The 20,001-nt window shown below is 37.7% G+C and overlaps 1 long non-coding RNA gene across 1 annotated transcript in view; it reads left to right on the top strand.

Moving 5' to 3' along the window:
* The first annotated feature begins 1,595 nt into the window (after positions 1 to 1,595).
* LOC134422772 (uncharacterized) overlaps positions 1,596 to 20,001 on the top strand; it is a 62,425-nt gene continuing 44,019 nt past the window's right edge. The window contains exons 1-2 of the long non-coding RNA XR_010028930.1: positions 1,596 to 1,850; positions 11,126 to 11,241. This is a non-coding gene — a long non-coding RNA (uncharacterized LOC134422772). The remainder of the gene's footprint in view (positions 1,851 to 11,125; positions 11,242 to 20,001) is intronic.

The raw sequence follows: 20,001 nt of genomic DNA on the forward strand, positions 1-20,001 counted from the left end.
ATACTCCTTGAATTCATATAAATGTCCTGTTTATTTGTTCTGATTAAGGCTACTGCATAAATTAATTATTGAGAGAAAAGTTAAAAATGTCATTTTAAGGTAGAAATATGTAATAAATCACAAAGTGAATATGTGATAATCCCAAAGTGATGAGCACAGTCTTCATTGCAATGCATATTTTTTGAGTTCTGTGTTCTAGGTCTCTACATCCTTTTTAGGTTAACATGAAAGCTTTTCAAGGTCAGCAGTGCCATAGAGGTAACGATGAGCCTGGGGAAGGCTTATGTTAAATGTGTCCTCAGTGTTCAGGTTAATCTTTTCATTTGTGATATTTTTTTTTCCCATAAATGGATATGTGGAAAGACATTACCTGTGTCACAAAAGTAATTTTTATGTCTTTAAATATTATGGTGGTCTGTTTTTCAAATGAGAGGTTATTTATGCATTAAAAACTGTGACTTTCATTAACAATCCCCTAACTTCAAGCACTTTATTTAGAAAAATGTAAACTCTGGGTACTGCAAGGTTGAATAGATGTAAAAAAATGAAGGGATAAATAAAAATAGGGCAGCTTATCTGCACTTTTACATTTAATCCAAAATTGCATGTTATTTTATCTGACCCAAATAGGTGGAAACAATAAGTTAGTGAGTTGAACAGATTACCAGTGTCTTGAAAGTGGAGCTCAGTTTAGGTACTGCTGGACTGAGCCCTGTAGTCTTTATCTGATCTTGTGAGCTCTGCCTGCAACCTTCACTTTCCATTTATTTTAGTGAGGTGTTGATTTTTGTTAGCATGCACAGCATTTAGTGTTATTTTGTGAAGATTTGCAATAGGTCATTGTTTGCCTAAACACTTTCAGCTACTAGGAAATAGTGTGTTGTTATTCTTTTCTCTGAGACTCTTGAGTCTTAAACAGCAGTCCAACTTGTTTCTTAGGATTTCCTTATTATAAGGATCCAGCTGTCATATATTTTCCTGTGCATGAAACTGAATATAAAAAGATAAAATAGTTTTTTGGGAAATACTTCTGGCCTGTTGTTATAGCAATAATATTTGTGCATTTGTTTGTGTATGACTTGTCTAAATGCCTTGTCTTTCAAACCTTTCAAACTTTCAAACCCACTGACCGGTGTCAAGCAATTTTGACAGAAGGGAAGTAGTCTCAAGGATAATTGAGTTCTCAGTAGCTTTGGAAAAAATAGACCCCATAAGCATTTTGACTGAAGGAAGGACAGCAGTGAAAACTCACATTTTGTGAGAGGTTATAAATTCCCATACCAGAAGTAAAGCTCAAATTTGAGCTTAAATCATGAGATACAAATCCACAGAAAACCAAGCTGCATTTATTTCAGACTTCACTGTTTCACTTTTGTTTTTAATAACATCTTATGGGATTTAGGGATCAAAATTTTTTTAATCTTTTGTATTTGTCATTATTTGCACTGTTTATTTAGCAAACTTATTGAAAGGAGATTATTTTTCTCTTTTTGCATTTTGTCAACGTAAAATGAAACATCAATGTATGGGAGGTGCAAATCATTGTGTTTGCTGTTTAATTACTAATTTCTATCTATTTTGTGCTTTAACAACATTATTCCATGTTTCGTTCTTTCTTAATGCAACAGCTATGTCATAGTCTTCTTTGAAAATTGAGTTGAAAAATCTGCAACCAGTGAGGTGTGGAAGGTACTTCCCTTGTTGCCTCTGGGTCTTTGAATTGGAGAAATAATCCTGAACTGTTGTTTGTTTGCTACAGGCGTCTTGCTTCCCTTAAGCATGCAATGGGATTTGACATCAGTGCTGTTTCTCCATGCTGATACTGTGATTAAACTCCCAAATCTGAGCAGGTACTTGAACATGCCAAACAAATCCTTCCCCTTTTCTAGTCTTCCCCAACCAAAGGCCACTTTCATGCCCACTTACCTGCAACACCTTTCATATGCTGAGGAAGAAAGGACCCTGGAGAGAAGACATGGGAACCTGTGGCAATGTGCATTTTCTGGGACTGCTTGCTTTGGTGCGAAATTACCAGTCTGTGCTCTTTTTTTTCTAAAATTTCCTCTACATGTTAGATCTTGTCAAGGAGATAAGGGGGTCTGTGAATTCCTGCTTTCTTCTGTATTTATTCTGGCAGGATGAGCTATGCAAAAGCAAGCACTCTGTCTGTAGTGTGCATACTGGCAGTATCATTGTAGATGGAGACTGTGCTCTCTCTCTCTCAGTGATTATAATTGTGCTAAAAAATTATACCAGATAAATTATCCTGAAAGGTTATTGTGTAATCATATATTCCAAACAGTTTTTAAAAAACATTTTGCACTTGGCACAAGCATTTGTTCAAAGTGAGTAGGAACTGAGAGCAAACAAGCAAAGAGTTTAGGGTCTTGGAGTAACTAGCATGCCTATCATCTAAGTGACTGTCATGTCACACATCTGCTTTGTGATATGTCACTGCCTTTCTATAACATGCCACTTCCTAAGCACTGTGCTGAGTGACAGTCACTCACCTCACTGTCATGCACAGTCTTGTAGTACTGAAACCTTCTCAGGCAATGGTTAAAATTTGAAATTTGCTCTGTGTTTCCACAGTGAGTGGTGAAAGAGCAGGGAGAAAAGTATTAAAGGAAAAATGAGAATAAACTCCCACTTACTGGTTGCTTTCTCTTACCAGTTAATTCTAGTCCAGTAAGCACACATTTTCTGCCTGTTTTACAATATTCTACCCATTGTCCTTTGGAAAGAGGCTGCCTATATTGGAGGCACTCAGGAGCTGGGCATTTTATAAATGTAAGTCAGGGTTCTGACAGATTATCTCTGACAGATTTAGATGCTGTGATAGAATGCTTAGACTTTACACCTTGCTTCTCATCTAGAAGTAACCACCTGAAGAGCAAAGGCACCAGATTGGCTGTGCGATGAAGCTCATAGTCTAGTGGCAGGCCAGCTGACACTGCTTATGAAGGTAGTGCTCCCAAACTGGGAACAAGCATCCCATGTTGTAGTACTGGGATGGAGATGGGTGGAGGGAACACTGTAGATCACAACAGGTAAATACCTGAAGGAAATGTAGCTCTTCTGCTGAATAGGGCAAGGGGGTGGATGGAGGATGTAGGAAAGGTCAAGATGCTCAGAACCTTTTGGCCTCAGTCTTTCCTGATAAGGCCAGCCTTCAGGAATGCCGAGTGAGCTGCTGCTTTACCCCCTTACTGAGGTGGTCAGTGGGTGAGAGTGTGTCCTGTGAAGCTTTGCAGTTGATCAAGACTAGGAGGAGTCTTGGATACACCAGGCACTGTCATTCAGAGGGACCTGGAGAGGAGCTCACAGAAGTGGCATGAAGTCCAGCAAAGTGAAGCATAGTGCTGCCCCTGGGCAGCAGTAATCTTGTGTGCCAGTAGCTGCTGGGGACAGCCAGCTGAAAACAAGCTCTGCAGTGGAACACCCTGGTGTCCTGGTGGATAAGAACATTGCCATCATGCCCAGGGACGTGAACTTTCCCCTCAGATCACCAGTGGTGAAACACATCTGGCTGCTGTGTCCAATTCTGGGCTCCACAGGACAAGAGATATGACAAGAGGAAATGGGCACAATGGAAATAGGGGACATTCCAGTTAAAGGTAGGGAAACACGTTTTAGAGCAGAAATGATGGAACACAGGAACACATTTTCAACAGAGCTTCTGAAATCTCTTTTCTTAGAGATATTCAAAACCTGTTGGGACCTGGCTCTGAGCACCTTGCTGTGGCTAGCCCTGCTCTGACCAAAGGGCTGGACCAGACAATATTCTCCAGAGGTGCCTGGTGCAGCCACTCTGAAAGTCTGTGATTCTAAACCTCACACATCAGACTCCCCCGTCTCTAGACCTGAAGACAGTTGTGCTTTTAAATTTGCTTGCTGATTTGCTTTACTTTTGTTTGATTGTCAAGAGAATACAACATGCAGTTGTACACTACTGGGATAGTGTTTGCTAAAAACTTGTACAACCTCGGGCTAATAAGGGTAACAAAAGTAGGCAGTGGTGGAAATCACGAGCTGGCAGTTTTACAAGGTGTCTACTGGAAAGAAATTCTTTATAGGTATTTCTTTAACATTTTCTTGGAATTCTGTGAGGTAAGTTTCCTTTCTTCTTATGCTTTTAGACAGATGAACAAACTGCTTTGAAGCCAACCATACTGGAATTAATAGTTTTTTCAAGCTATTATGGACTTGATTTTTTTTTTTTTGGCATTTCTTCTCTTAGAGACCTCTTTAAGAGATTTAACTTTGAAGCCTTTGTCCCTTTGAATGTTTTTTTCTTCAGCAGCAATTTGTAACTCCCAGCATCCCCTTTCTACTGCAAATATGAATGTAAGTCCCTACATTATTCATTCTTTCTAAAGTGAGAAGGGAGAGTTGTAAACTGCTGAATTACAACCTGCAGTTGCCAAGAGGCAGGAACAACTTAAGAGCAATTTAATTGTAGATGTTTTCCTCCTTTCCCTTTTAACTCTTTCCTCAGGGAAGGATAAACACTACAGGCAGTTGAATAGTAAAGGAGCTGTTCTGGAGACAGAGACAAGGAGGCATAGAGAAGGTCAGAATGAACTTTGCAGCTAGGAGAACAAAAGACAGCCAGAGTATCAGACCAACTTTGGAAGGGCAGGAATTTCAAATTAGTTCATTGAGTTACTCTGTTCAAGTTTGCTAATGTGATTGACTTTACTCACAAAAAAAGAGTAAATTTCAGTTTAACATTGGGAAGGAGTTAAAACTGTTGTAATTTTTTAGTGGGTGAGATTCCATCAATGCCCTACATTACCCCAGGCAGCTCAAGACAGAATTTTGTGAAGGAAGCAGCTCTGAGGTAAAGGTAAAATGAAGCTACCAGGGGGTCATTATATAATCAAAGTGTATGGTGTCAGGCCAGTTGATGTCATAGTTACAATTTTAGTGATATTTATGCTTGTCTGAGAATGTCATCATGGAAAGTAAGTGCTATTCTGGAACAGCCTAAAGAGAGTGCTGAATTGGTGCTCCTCCTCTTAGATGCTTTTTTTATCCATTCCATTATTTGTTTATGACCATGGCAACTTCTTGTGTGGTTCCTCACCATTGTTTCCACAGTAATAATGTGGATGCAACCTGCCTCCTAACACTGAACCTCTACAAGATGTCATCTCAAAAAAATTGCATCAGCTGGAGAACCTTAGGCAGATTACATCCACAGTCAGCCACAGCGCTGCAATCCTGAGCTGCACATGCTGCAAACTGCAGTGCCTGACAGCAGGGTGAGCTGTTCCTGTTGAGTGAAAATATTCTGCTTTTTATTTAGAGTGAGGAATGATTGAAAGGGACTTAGAGAAACACTTATTTTACTGTCCTTCATAAGCTTCATGTTAAAAGCAGTACAAAGCTGCAACCTTTTTACCTTGGTATGCACTACTAGAGAGGGACAAGCCTTGAAGCCAAGAGCTTTTGTGAAAGGCATGAATAATATTAATCTTATTACCATGGTTGAAATAGAAGTGGGCATATTCTTCTGTTGTTGGCTTTGTGAAAATGCCTTATTTTCCCCTACCAGCTTGAACAGTGTGTACTGCCAGCTAAGGGTGACCCTTTTTTTGTGCTCATGTTCCACGCCGTATCTGTGAAGTGTATGGGCATTTTTGCATGACATTGCATACTGTATTTTTGCAATTCCTTAACACAGCTGAAAGGAGGATATTTACAAAGAAGATGTAATGTGGGCACCTGCAAAAAGATTTTTCTTAGGTTCTCTGCCTGAAGTGGAAGGTCTACAAACCTGCCAACGCATTAATTCACTATATAAGGTGTCTGCCATTTTTAGATCATCTGGTTATACCTCTGGTCCTCAGAGTCTGGTAACAAAAATCAAAATATGTAAAGTCAAAATATACACAAAAGTATCTTTTTAAAAATATTTTTGTTCTTTTCTCTTCCTTTTTGTCTAATTGGATTCTCATATACCATTCTGTGAAGTAAAGAAAGTAGGAATGCAAAAAATACCCTGGCTCTTTTTTTTAAATCTCTCCTTTTGATGACAAGTCAAATATGGAGTCATTTGTTTTGTCTGAACTACAAGGCAGTGTTAGCCTTGAGCTTGTTTCCTCTGGAGAAAAGAGATTATGTAACAGCACTAAATGGTGTTAGTCTGGACAAATAAATAAACCTGGCTCACTCCTTGAAGGTAGGTAGGGATGAATATATAACAATAGCAGGTAAGGGAGACTTTTACTATGACTGGCTGAAATTTACTTGTAGAGCCACACACTGCTGGTGTTACTTTAGCTACCTTCTCCTTTCCTCATGAAGAAAACCCACAGAAAGGTTGGATGTTTGCAGCCATTTGGCCAAAAGCTGGGATTGTCAATATACTCTACTATAATCAACTCTGCAGTGTTGTGACATGAGTTCTTGTGTCCCTTGCAAGTTGAACAGGTTTTCTGAGGAGACTTCTCTTTAATCACCTGAGTCTCAGGAGTTTTTTGACCATTTTATCCCCTCTTTATGTGTCTTCCCAGCCCTTCCCACCCCATTGTTCTGTGGTTCCATGTGTACTTGCCTTAATATGGCTGACGTACAGACCTCTGGGGAACTTATTCTCAGACTGTACAAAATCAAGGCCATGTAAGACAGAAACAAAACCTACTGTTGTTAACCACTTTAAATAATAAACTGTAAATGTTCCATGGCCATTTACAGTCTCCATCCATAAAGAGTTTTATAACTTCTAATCCTATTACTAAAGAAACATGTCATTTTACTTGAACAGACCATTCAGGGAGAAGAAATACTTTTCTTTTGAATTCACATTTCCATTCTGCAAAAACCTCAAACACAAAATTTTCCTTTAGTTTCTTTGTATTCCTATGACTTTAAATTTTTTTCTGCAGTTCCTGGAATATTCTGGTTTTTAGGATGGATCCTCACTTCTTTTGACATGCCATTCTTGACACTTAAGGGGTAAAAAGTGCATTATGTGTGTAAGTTCTTTCTGCTAAGTCTTTCTGTATGATTTAGGTTCCTTCTCTTACTGGTTCACGTGAGCAATTTTCTTAGGGTTTGTGCAGAGAGCCTGCATGAGCACATCACCCCCTACAAGACTGATTGCAGCTGGAACATGCTACAGCAACAAGTATGTTGTTGGGGCCAAACAAACTACCTCCAAAATCCACATCTTGAGTTTCCAAAAATTACATACTTAATGATTGAACATTTATTGACCATGTGGAATGTCTTTTTGAAGTACCAGCTATATTTTAAAACATGCACAATCTTAATCTGAAACAAGCATAAAGAGCAGTTCTGTTGATAACAGCCGTGTCAGAATTTTCTGATCCCTCTCTGCATAAATCACTTTCATTCTGGGATGTAAATAAATGTAGTGTGAAGGAAAAGCACTTCCTTTGGATGGCTAAGAGTATATGCCACTTCTTCGGAAAGAATATTATTGCCTTATTTTTTCCCTGAATGGTATTACACTTTACCTCACATCCCCTTGTACTTGGTTTATTTATCTTTAGAGCAGTTCTCCCTATCCTGAGGGATTTGAATAGCCTAACTTGCCTTTCTTTTCATTTCTTTTAATGTCCCTGTTTCATGTCTGCGTAAAGAGAAATAAAGCTCTCAAAAACTTTTGCTAGATTAACAGCATTTAAAATACTTAAGTAGTATTTCAAACCCAAGTGTTACCAGCAAGGACTATGAGAGGAGGGAGATGAGGAGTGGATCTCTGTCCATGTGCCCTGTTCATCTAGGGAGAAGATTACTTGCAAGCATTTTTCTCAAATGCTAAATAGAAGACAAAAATTATTTTGAAGAGGTGAACTTCATGGTAATAATGTACAGTTTTATGGGATAATTGGTGAAGAAATACATATATGAGACTGAAATAATTTGTGTCACAATGTGACAGAATGCCACTTAAAGTCCTTTTAGCAGTATACTGTTACTATGGGCAGGACAGTGACCTTTACTCATAACACGCACGCCTGGTTTGAATCAGGGTTGTTTGGGTTCATGAGCAAGGAAGAAAGAACAGCCACAGTTGTCTTTCAGATTTTGGGCCTGGATAAGGCTCAAATTCTATTCATAGTTATTTTTACAGTAATCCCTGAAATCAGTGGTGCTAGTAAGCTTGTGCTCAATTACAAATACTTCAATATTAAAATTTCTAGAAGATAGCAAGCATTCTACAATACATGTTTTACAATTATTTTTTCATCTGCCCCCTCTCAGGCTATTAAATTTGAAATTCTCGAGTAAACACAATTTTCAGATTGTTCATCTAGTCTTTATTTTTTGATAATACTGTTCTATTATCCTTCTTTTCAGCTAGACACACCAGGCAGATCTTTGTGATAAATTTCTAGCTCATATAATACCAAAACCAAGAACACGTGAGCAGCAAAATGCACTCCTCTGACTAAGCCTGTAAAAATATTAGAATTAATTGCTCAGAAGCAGTCTTTTCATAAGTATCCTCAGTGATGCTAAATTGTGAATCTAAAATTCTGATTAAGGTTATCAAAATAATTCAGAAGGAGGGATTTTGTGTAATGGCTGAATCTTAAACCTGCAGGGAACTAAATATTCACCTATCAGATATTTTAAGATAAGTATGTGTATAAATATAAAGGACACAGACTCCTAAAAGAAATTTAAAACATTTCTTTTGATTTATTTCTTATAATAACCAGAACCTGATCTTAAAATAAAGAAATATTTCAGGAAATAGTTCTCCTCCCTTAACTTCTGTTTTGTAGGTAAAACATCGTTATTTGTGGTGTTTATATAATTATATTCCAGTGTAATTCAAGTATGTAATGACATTTCTTAAATGAAAGCATTTAAATAACTCAGGAAATTGTTCTACTGTTCTGTTTCCTGACTTAAAACCCATTTTGTCATGTTAGTTTTATTGTTCAATCTGTCTGAGCTCATCTAGGTATATTCTACCCTATACAGAGTAAAATGAAGTATTTAATAGCTGGTCCTCTCATATATGCTAATATACAAATATGCTTGTTATATTAAAACCATTAATCTATATCTATATATCTTCATACAGTTACTATTTTCACCCTTCACTCAATTTTAGTTAATATAAAAACAAGAAATCTCACATAACATCAGAATGTGACTAGACTATAATAAAAAAAGAATAATCTTAAATGATGGCATATCAGATAATAAATATATTGGTTATCAATTAACAATTTTTAAAAAATAAATCACTTTAATTTTTCATGTAGTACCAATCGAATGTAAGAAATGTAGAGTTTTTCTTTGTATTTGGCAATACAGTGAAACAGTTTTCTCACATGTACAGCCCAGAAGGATGGTTTGTTTTGTACAATGAAGTAAAATAGTTTGGTACAGAGGTGGTATTTTTCAGCAAAGAAGGGGAAAATTTACCAGGCTTGCAGGAGAACTGAGTCTTCTTTTACCCTAAAGACCCTTCTATGAGACAAGTGATAGGTTAACCTGTCTCATTTTTATCCAGAGCTTTTTTAATTTAGTGGATAAGATTAAAGAGCAAGCTGAATACCACAGGTGTAGCTTGGGTTTTTAATCTGCTTGGCTCAAGTTAATCTAGTTCCTGAATGGGGCTACTAATAATGTAGTTCCCAAAGTAAAATAGGAAACCTAAGTATTGCAATGCTTTTATTCAGCTTTGAATAAATCAGAGGAGCATAAAATATACTGAAACAGATTAAATTTGATTCCTGCAGGAATCAAAGTTTTAGAAGTTGTAGTAGAGATGGAGAGAAACTCAATAGTGGAGATCAAACTCTGCCCAGGGCAGACAGATTCTGCTGGGGTGTGATGGTGCCCAGAAAAACCCCCTGGGCACTTGGCCTGAATAAACAGCTTAGGCACAGCCATGCTCCTGGTTTTATGCTAAGAGTAGACACCAGTGAGATTATGGTACTTATTTCTGTGTTATCCTGCACTGGAAAATATGTCTGCATGCTCCAGGACAAAAATGGAAAAATACCCTGAAATAATTGCTGGTATATAAGTACTGTCTAATTCAGCACTGCAGCATAAATTCTTGGGTGTCTTTTTTTAAAGGCACTTTAAATTTTATATATTCTATGCCAAATTCTTTAGCCCTTAGGTGAGCAGAACTCCTGCTGTCCATGCTGAGAGGTGTGCTGAGTTAAGAAGCACAAAAGCTTCACCCTGTGTTACACTGATAGCTTTGATATTTCTGCAAGTTTTCAGAATATTTTTTGTGAACTGAGGAGTCACATCCCCCTGTGAGTGTCACCCAGCTCCTGGCACTGGCACTGTAAAGGCAGCAGAGTGAGCCCTGCCCCACAGGAGGGCCTGCAAGGGGCACAGGCCCCAGCTGCACCCACCTGTGAACTGGGATCAGCTCCTAGCAATGCCCTGGTGGGGACTGGAGTGAGAGCAGGAAAGTGATGGGAGAGAAAAAAATGTTGTGTTGCTACCAACAATTGCAGGATGTAGTTCAGAGGAGCAATGGTTTTTGTAAAAGCCTGTTCTGGCCAGAAAGGAACACTGGAATGTTTAGTTCCTCTCCAGCCCACTTTGGTCCAGGAAGCAGCAGGGATGCATGCAGTGCCTGCGAAGAGCTCTGGGCACCCCTGAATTGGTGGGGAGGGGAGCCAGTGCAGGCACTGCCCAGGAACTGTGGTGGAGGGGAGGATGCATCAGCCCTGGCCACAGGGCTCCCCCTGAAGAATTTCTACCTGTCCCCACAGCTAAGGGTGCGCTGATTCTGTGAGTGCTTCCAAGTTTTTCCTACATCTTAAACTTCAGAAAGAAATGTGAACTTAATCTGTGATTAAGCTTAAACTTAATGTGAATTTTTCTTCATTGGAACATGCTGTATTTCCTAGATGTTGGCTCTAAATTTAGCAAAATAAATCCACTGGATATGACTGTAACTGTGATGGCTCAACTAATTTTATATAACATTATTATCCTATTCAGGGAGACTGAGCAACTTGAACTTTTAGTATTTAGCTAAGTAGTCAATATATACTTGTATGTTTTAGTTAATACTCATTCACATGTATATAAATATACAGTCCTTTTTTTTTAATCTTCAAGTTAAGAAACTAACACATTCTTTTAACCATGTTATTTACAGAACCTCTTGAGAAAATTTCATGATCTGAGCAACCTGCTGCAGCTTGTTGTAGCAGTGAAGGGTTAAGGCACTAACAGAAACTCGAGTACTTCTCTAATTTATAGAAGAAGCTAACAGTAAGTATTTGAAAATCAATGTAAATACACATCTTTAAATAAAAATACATGTGTCAGTATCTCATGGGGTCCTAGCTTCCCTGGGTACTCTCTTTGTGGTGAGCAGTAGTTACTCCCAGTTAAAAAGGTAGTGTATGTGTTAATCACTTAACGTGCTGTGGTTAAACCATCCTGCTTATTTATGTTTAGATAATTTTCATCAAATAAAGAAAACATTCTGGTCTTCTGCTTACTAGTGTACAAGTGCAAGATGTGGAGTAGTTTTTAGTTTTCCCTATCTTAATCCTCTTTTTAATATTTAAGAAATAGAAATTCTACCACTATGATGTACTCAGCAGATATTTGTTACAACAATCTTTGGAACTTGTTTCGTAAAGATGTATTCTCACAGACTGCAAGGAAGGAAGAAGTTAAGGTGAAGAGATTTCAGATTAGATTTCAAATAGAAGAAACTGCATACCCCCACAGTGGAATGATGTTGCCTTTTCAAGGCTAACCCACCCCTCCTCAACTGGTACAGAAGATGTTTGTAGTTGGGTTTTTTGGTGATCTCTGTTCCTGTAAGGAATTCAAGCTTAAAATTGTAAACAATGTGGAAAAGTCTTACATTTTTTAAGTCAGATATCATATATCTAGAAAATACCATATATAATGGGTCTGCAGGGCTTCTCTCAGAGCAGTTGTGGCCAAGAGGGCTCAGAAGGCTCCCTGTGGGCTTAGTTATGATGTTTTACATTTGTGTTAATGGTTCCTAACTTAAATGTTGGCAAAAAGGCCGTAGAAATCCCACTTAAGTATCTCAGTAGGTGCTTCTTGGTGAAGAAAATGTCTTCAAGAAACAATAGATACTACTAGAGTTACTCATGCTTGAAAAATATTGCAGCCTAGTTGTTAGAAAGCCCTAAAGGTAAAAACAGCTGTGGGGAGGGAATGAAGGATTTTTTGCGTTGTCTCCTCATTGGAAGGTAAGTTTTGCAGGGTTCAAAACCCTCTGGTTAGTGGTGGGGTCAAGGAGAACCTCATCAGTTTCTGCTAAGTGTTCTCTGCCTGTCTTGCACAGGGTGGATGGTTAGACAATACCTGACTGTCTGACAGTAGCAGATGTGATGCAAACCTCAGTGTGCAAGGAAGCAGAGTTCAAATTTTTTTTGTGTCTATAAATACAGAGCTGCTGTGAAAGTCTGTGAATACAGCTGGGGCCTAATGCATGAGGACCCTTGAAGGAAGAGATGTGATGGAAAAGGGGAGGCATATTAAAAACACCCATCTGGGAACAATTGTTTTCACTCATCTATTCTAAGAATGGTTTCAAATATTTAGTAAATGTAATCCATCTGCAAAAGCCACACTGTTTGGAACAAAGAGGTGAGATGTGTAGCTGTTGGTAACTTTGCTCTGCTAATGACATGTTATACCTGGCTGCAGTTGCATAACTACTTTACACAACTTTTTAATTTACTCAACACACCTCTCAGCTCACCCAGCTGTGCAGGAGCTGTCATTAAAAACTTTCAAGCGGTATTCAAAGTTCATCAGTGCTTTAGAGGATCACCCTTCCAAGATAAGGAATCTCCACAAAGGTTATTGTCATGACCAAAGGTGCTTATGGACAGTTACATACTGCCTACAGTATGTTTTCCTTTTAATTCTGAATATCTTGGATGGAAAATGTGAAATGAAATTAGTGCAGTAAGGACTTCTCAAATGAGACCAGGTGCAGTGGTTAGAGCTGAATCAGATTGATGATCAGCCTAAACTAGATTCACCTAAATCTGATTTCTCATCTGCTTTATATCCCATCCCACCACCAATTTTCTCTTTTATCCTCCATCCATTCAGTATCTTACTAAGCTCTTTGGTGTTTTCTTGCCAGCTTTAAAAGCTGATTTAGGCAGGCACGTGCCAAAGTCTTTGTAAAAAGATTTTTAATAGTGGATGTTTCCTTTGGTCAGAGAACTACAAAGCTTCAACAAGCTGTGGTAAGGCTTTATTTTTGCTTTCTGTTGATCCACCTGGAACTGTTTTGCATGTGTTCTGTGGCTGTCTCTAGCAAAGTAAAAAATTCTGGCTGTATTCTTTTTCTGGATTTTTGTATTTTACATTATATAGAAGAGTTAAATACTTATTAACAACATCCTACAACAAGAAAAATGTTAAACATACAGTAAAGTTTTGTTACTACTCTGCACTAGGGAGAAAAGCTTTATTTGAAGTTGTGCATCTGCATCTCCTATGAAAGATGATTCTGGTCATTTTGGATAGTGAACTATCTATACATGTGGGCATGTTCTGGTTCTTAATCTGGAAACTCTAAGATGACCAAATGTCAGCTATTTTCCCTGGAGACCATGAACAAATAAAAGTTTAGTCCTCTGGGGCACAAGTTTTGGTTATTAGTGTCCATGCACCAAATTCCCTGATTCCTAATTTGGTGTTAGCTATTGTGCTATTAAAATCAAATAAAACAAAACTGCTGTAATATTCTCCTTTTTCTATCTGTTATTTAGAGATGAGCATTACTTTTAATAAAGTTCCCCAAATGATCTTATTCAGGTGTATAAAGAAAGCAGAAATTTTCAATTCCAATAGACAAATGTACATTATGGAGGTAAAATTTTAATTTTTAGGAAGCCTTGCACTTTTGTTTTTGTGTGTGGCTTTTGTTTTTGTTGCTTATTTTTTAATTCAAAGACATATGTTGACTGAAGAGGTGGCTTTCTATGGGGAAAATAAAGGACATTTACATCCATCTATCTATTTCTATCAGTATCAAGGAAAGAATTTAAGGAAAGGCCTTGGTAACTAATGTTTCTCTAATGACAAATTACCAGTGCTTTTGTTGGAAGGGAAAAGTCTCAAGATTTTGAACTACAGAAATAGCCATGCATGTAGGTGTTCCATTATCTGACAAACAGAAAATGTAATTTTAGCATTATAACTGCTTTTTCTGTATAATTTTTCAACCTCTGAATTGTATTGACCTATAGCTTGTATTTGGAGTTTGAGACCCTTGAAGTATGGACAATATCTTACATTTGAATGTTTGATTTGTTTGTAGTGATTGGATTTTACTTTATTTGGGGAAGCTCCAGACCTTAAATTACAAGCTAAAAAATCAGTAACTCTGTATATGTTTATCATACATATTTGACTTAAAAGGCTTCTTTTATTCTATAGTGGGACTATTGCACCAGTATTTAGCATATTGATTCTTTAGCTATTTCTATAACCTACACAACTGATTTCTCTGCTATTTTCAAATTCTTGTGATGTGGGGATGGTTAATAGTTACATTATAAAAAAGAAACCACCCAAACCTGTAATCACTGTCACTTTCTAAAAGAACAAGATTATTTATTTCCATTTCTTGCCTTCATTTTGTGAGACTATTCTGCACAGATGAATCCAATTTTCAGAATAGTGATCTTCCTGCAAGAAAATCTAATATAAGAGAGCAACATCAAACTGACAGGAAGATTGAATGGGTAATATATGCCCTCTTCTTTTTAATGTGGGGTATCTTTATGCTACTGTGGCCTGTGGTCTACAACTTTGACCCACATCTTTCTTTTTAGTTAACCTCCATCAACTATTTAATATAGCTTCACATGTTTGTCATGTGAATCTGTAATTAATGCCATTCTATTCCCCATGTTAATATGTTCACTGAAAATGATATAGAAGGAAGGGCACTTAGATCTACAGAGAATTAATTAGCATGTAATTTTCAGCATATCATCTAGTGTTAATTAGCAGTTAAACCATCTTCTAGTGCACGACCTGCTGATTTAAATACAGCATTCTGTTACAGTGGCCCTGGGGGATAATATCTTGAAAGGGTATTCTCTTGAAAATGGAACTCCCTGTTTGTCTCTCTATTTCTTTGTGCCTTAACATCAGATCTTTGTCAGCCCTTTCCCCCACACAAAAGCCCCTTTACTTAAGTGATCAGCAAGCAGCAATTTTGATATTAATCAGAAAAGATAATGATAGATTTAAGCATGCCAAATCAATGTGCTGCCTAATGGAGGTGTGATAACTGTGTTGTTAAAGGAGGGTCACATCCTCCCTGATGGATCTCTAACTGCAGTAACTTCAGCTTTGCCATCTTTCTTTAAACACATAAAATTCTACCATGAGAAACTGTAACACTGGCTAGCTGAGGCATTCAGGAACTATCTCTCTTTACACAGTTGTAGTGTATCAGCTTATATTTCTTGTGAAAAAAAACAAGTGCTATATTACATTTTAACTACCTGGCTTAATCTGCTTATGTTTTGCTATTCCTCTTTTCTTAAGTAGTGAGTGATCCTTTAAATTTTTTATTTCATCAGTGTAAAAATATCTAAAGCTCTATTTTATTGAGCACTTCCATCACCCTGAATACCTCTATTATACTGCTTTTGAGGTCTTATTTTTCTATGCAATCCAATTCCCTTGACCTCAGAAGAGTATTTATTCCTGGTATCCATGCTTTATATTATAAAGGCTTTACCCTGGTGTGTCATCAAAGCTATTGCTGTGAAGTGGTGAGTTTTAGTACTGTGAAATTGAACTCTTTCATGGTGATAGAGAACAACTCACCCTAGTTCTTCAACTAGTTGATGATGGATTAGGAGATGAAACCAAGTGAGAAGTTTCTTGTGCTCCTTCTTGTGCTGCTGGTGGTTTTTTGGATGTGTATGTGTTTTTTTGCTTTTCTTGTTTTGTTTTGGTTGGATTATTTTTTCTTAATATTTCCAAGGTCAAGTGTTACAGTGCAGGATGCTATTAAACTGGAAAAAAAATAGTCTCTTGAACAGAAAAGATGACTTATACTTATCCAGCAAATGTCCAACTTTTGAGTTTCTGGAATTAGAAGTCTCTTAATGACGAAAAAAGCAATCCCCTCAGTTGTCACCAGAATTGTGCAGATTCTCAGTAGCAGTTATCAGAGGGGCAATATATGACAGACACCCAGAATATGTTTTAAGAGGCAGATGTCTCAGATGGTTGCAATGAACTTCTGCCTAAATCAAAGATGGATTGTAAATCTGTTCATTGCTATTATGAAGTGCTTTTGAGGGCAGTTAGAAAAGACTGTGCTTTTTGATTAAGTGGTAAGTAACTTAGTGAACTCTTTAGATCAAAAATTTATTCTTCTTTGCAAATTATTGCATTGTCCAAGGGCTGATCTCAACTTCATCAATGTATTCATTGTTCAGTTCTAAAATACTCTGTCACTATGGATTCATCAAGAATTTAGTGCAGGTAGCTAAACATTGCTTTTATTTGCTCTCCATGGGAAAGATTGAAGCTGCACTTGATAGAATTAATTTCTGAATAATTCTGTACACCTGTAAAAAAAAAAATCACAGCCTGCTCAGCCAGACCACTCTAAGCTATCAGTGGTAAGTTTAAGTACTGATATTTCCCTGACCTGTGACCTGTTCGAACACTTTTCTCTCCAGCCATCCTGAAGCAGCACTGGCTGGTGCTAGTACTCTGCTGGCTACTGAAACTGAGCTCAGAGTGTGGAAAGCATTTCCAGAGCATTGTGTGGCTCAGTCCTCAAACTGTTTCATGCGATGTGTTTCTGGCCTGTCTGCCGGACTCCCTTTAGCTGATAAGGGTTGGGCCAGGAAGAGGCATCAGTGGGGGTTATCAGTGCTGAGCTGTGCTGTGGGGCTGGAGGAGCTGTGTAGGGTGAATTGCTGGGACAGTAGTGTTGTGGTTCTTTGGTAATTTGTTTTTCCTCTGGCAGAATTTGGGATATCATTGTTTTCAGGCACGGCAAAGGAACAGAACTGTTTCCTTTTCACTGTGTTTGTTAAACTTGGAACATTTCAGATTCTGCATTTGTAATTTTTTTTCCCTGATTACTAGGAAGGAAATCTTGGTCCTTCAAATTAAATTAAATACACAACCTTTAAAACACTTTTGTGTATATTTAAAATGCTTTAAAATTACTGTGTGTTCAAGAGAGTGGGGGGCAATATCTGAGACTGAGAGAGACTATTCTTACTCTGGTAAGTCTCTTTTTGAAAATCAGAGGTAGGGAATACCTACTGAAAATATTAAATGATCAAGCCCATCTATATTTTATATACAATGAAGTAACACCAGTGTTAGAATGTTCCAGTTTGTTCATATAACCTGTGCTACTTCATCAGCAAGAACTAGCGCTCATTTCCAGACCCTAATGGATGTGTTGAAATCTATTCTGATTATGACACCCATCCAAAAAAAGTTTGGGCTGAAGCATACAAAAATTGTTCCTTCATTGTATTTCCCACTTTTTTTTCTCTGCAAAAATTTCTTGTAACTACTTCGCTAATACAAAATAGCCAGTTTCTCTTTCCCTGGTGTTCAGAGCCTATTACAAACCCTCTGATTGCAAAATCTTGAGTTCCCACTGTCAGCGCTGTTTCAATTCCCAGTTTCTAGGTCACATTAAAATACTATGGAAGTAGCTTTTATTCATCTTTGCCTGTTTAAATGTCTCATTTATGGGCTCCTGGCATGGCATTCACACTGAAAAGTATTACTGCTTGTATGAGTAAGTGGCACAAACAGACTTTGCAGAAGCCTGTAAGCTGTAATTTGCTGGATGATGAAAAGGGGACATAGGGTAAGGTTGGTCCAATACGCTCTCTTTATCACCAAAGGCTGAAGTGTTGAGAGGGGGGAAAACGAGATGGTTCCAAAGAAATCTTCTTTGTTGACTGCCTAATGATCTAAATGTTTTGTTTGCTGAAATAGAAGATTGTGGTTTTTAACACTTCCATGTTCCTTGTGTCAGCAGGGACCATGATGCATCTCTTGGCCTAAATAGGAATGAATTAGTTTATTTGATTAGAATGCTGTTGTAACTCTACTTCTTGTACACCTTTCTGATTACTTCCTAAGTTGATGTCTATAACTAAACTAGAGCTTTTAGAAAGAATTGAAATTTGAGTATTGCCTGCAGGCTTATAAAGAATCAAAAATTTCCAGCAAATTGTCATGTAACAGTCCTGTGAAGATGCAGCTCAGCAGCTTGAGCCGTCTTCTAGTCTAATAAAATCCCAATATAAGATTAGTTATTTATTGCTGCCAATTTTGATTATTGCTATATTTATGTTACTATAAAAGTAATTTATGATACTATATAAAGATGAGGCAAATTCTGGAGAACATGATGAAAATTAAAATATGTTCTGGAGAACCTAAGAAAATTAATTTTTTTTTTTTTTTTTTAGTTGTTGTGTAATAAAACCTGTAATTATTTGCCTAACTGGAACATAAAACCTAGGGTTTTAAGAAGTATGCTTACATTTTTTTTTTTCCTGCAGTAGAAAAAATACTGCCTGTGGCAGAAGGTGCTATTTCAAATTTTTAGGCACTGTGGAAGGATGCAAGAATGGAGCTGTGACTCTTGAAACTTACTTCAAGAGCAAACAACAGTAGCTGGGGCAAGCTGTGCCCAAGAGGCTGTGAGGTAGGACTGGGACAAGCCTTGCCAAGGACCTGTGATTGGGATGGTCCTTGTGAGTCAAACGCTGCTGTGAAAGCCAGGCAGGCCCTGCCATAATGAGCTTGCTTCCAATGCCAGGGCTGGAACTGTTGCACTGTAGTGTCTGAACATGGTTTCCCAAAATGGTTGATGTGTTCCCACTCTCTTCTGTACCAGAGAACATTAGCTCAGCAGCTGATTGACAAATGTAAAACTCCTAATCTTGATTTGAAGTCTGCACCTTTTAGATTTGTTTGTGATATTTCTGGTTTAAATTGGGATTGGTGTGAGAAGCTGCATCTACAATGAAGAAAACACTTCTATTTCTGGTCTGTTTCACACAGACAGCCTGAAAGGCTTCCGCTTGGATGGAAACAGGTCACATTTCATCCCAAAGCAATTGAAATGACAGCTACAAATTCTGTAAAAAGTTTATAACAAGTCTTCTGACAGATACTCAAATAAGGAGTATTGGAGACCAGTAATAGAATGTTCATAATGGCCCTCATCGTACCAATCCTGGTCAGGTACAAATTCTACCAATCTTACTGATCCTAGAAAATATTTTAATGAATAAGTAGTCGAATTGCAATTCAAAATAAGGTATTGAAATAAGGGAGGAAGGAAAGCAATGTCTTTCTTGGCCTCTCAAAATTCTCACCTGTTCCTGTGTCATTAATATATTCCAGGAATGGCATATATTCCTTCTATATGACACACTCTTGTTTTTTCCTTAACTGCTCTTAACACCTGCAGATTATTCCTTGAATCTCAATTTACTGTGGGCAGATTTTGGATGTGTGGAGCATCTGGGGCTGGGACTGGAACTGTAGAAGAGAAATTATGTTAGAGCAAGTAAGATGATTGCCCACATTGCAGGCAATGTCAGTATTAAGGAACCAGTGAAAAAATGGTGTGTGTTGCTCTCTGGAAAATCCCTGGATGAGAACAAAAGCTGCCAACATGCTTATGATGCTCTCCAAAAACCAGCCTAAAAGTGTTTGAAGTGATCTCCACATAGTTAAGAAGATTTCTGAGTTCAAATCCTTTAAAGAAGAGTGATGTATTCAGCTGTTTTAGTGTGAGCAGAAACATTAGTTGCAATTTAGGTTCTGAGGAAGAAAATTATCTACTTTCTGTTCTCTCTGAAGGTGCCTTGGATTTTTAATCACTTGGTGCTGGGACCAGTGCAGTGTTCAATTAGTGCACTCAGTGCCTGATATTAATCTGTTTTTCTCAGAGTAGTAGCACTGTCACTCCACTTTGGTACATGTGTACTTGGTTTA

This window comes from Melospiza melodia, chromosome 11, assembly GCF_035770615.1.
Source record: "Melospiza melodia melodia isolate bMelMel2 chromosome 11, bMelMel2.pri, whole genome shotgun sequence".
NCBI lineage: Eukaryota > Metazoa > Chordata > Aves > Passeriformes > Passerellidae > Melospiza > Melospiza melodia.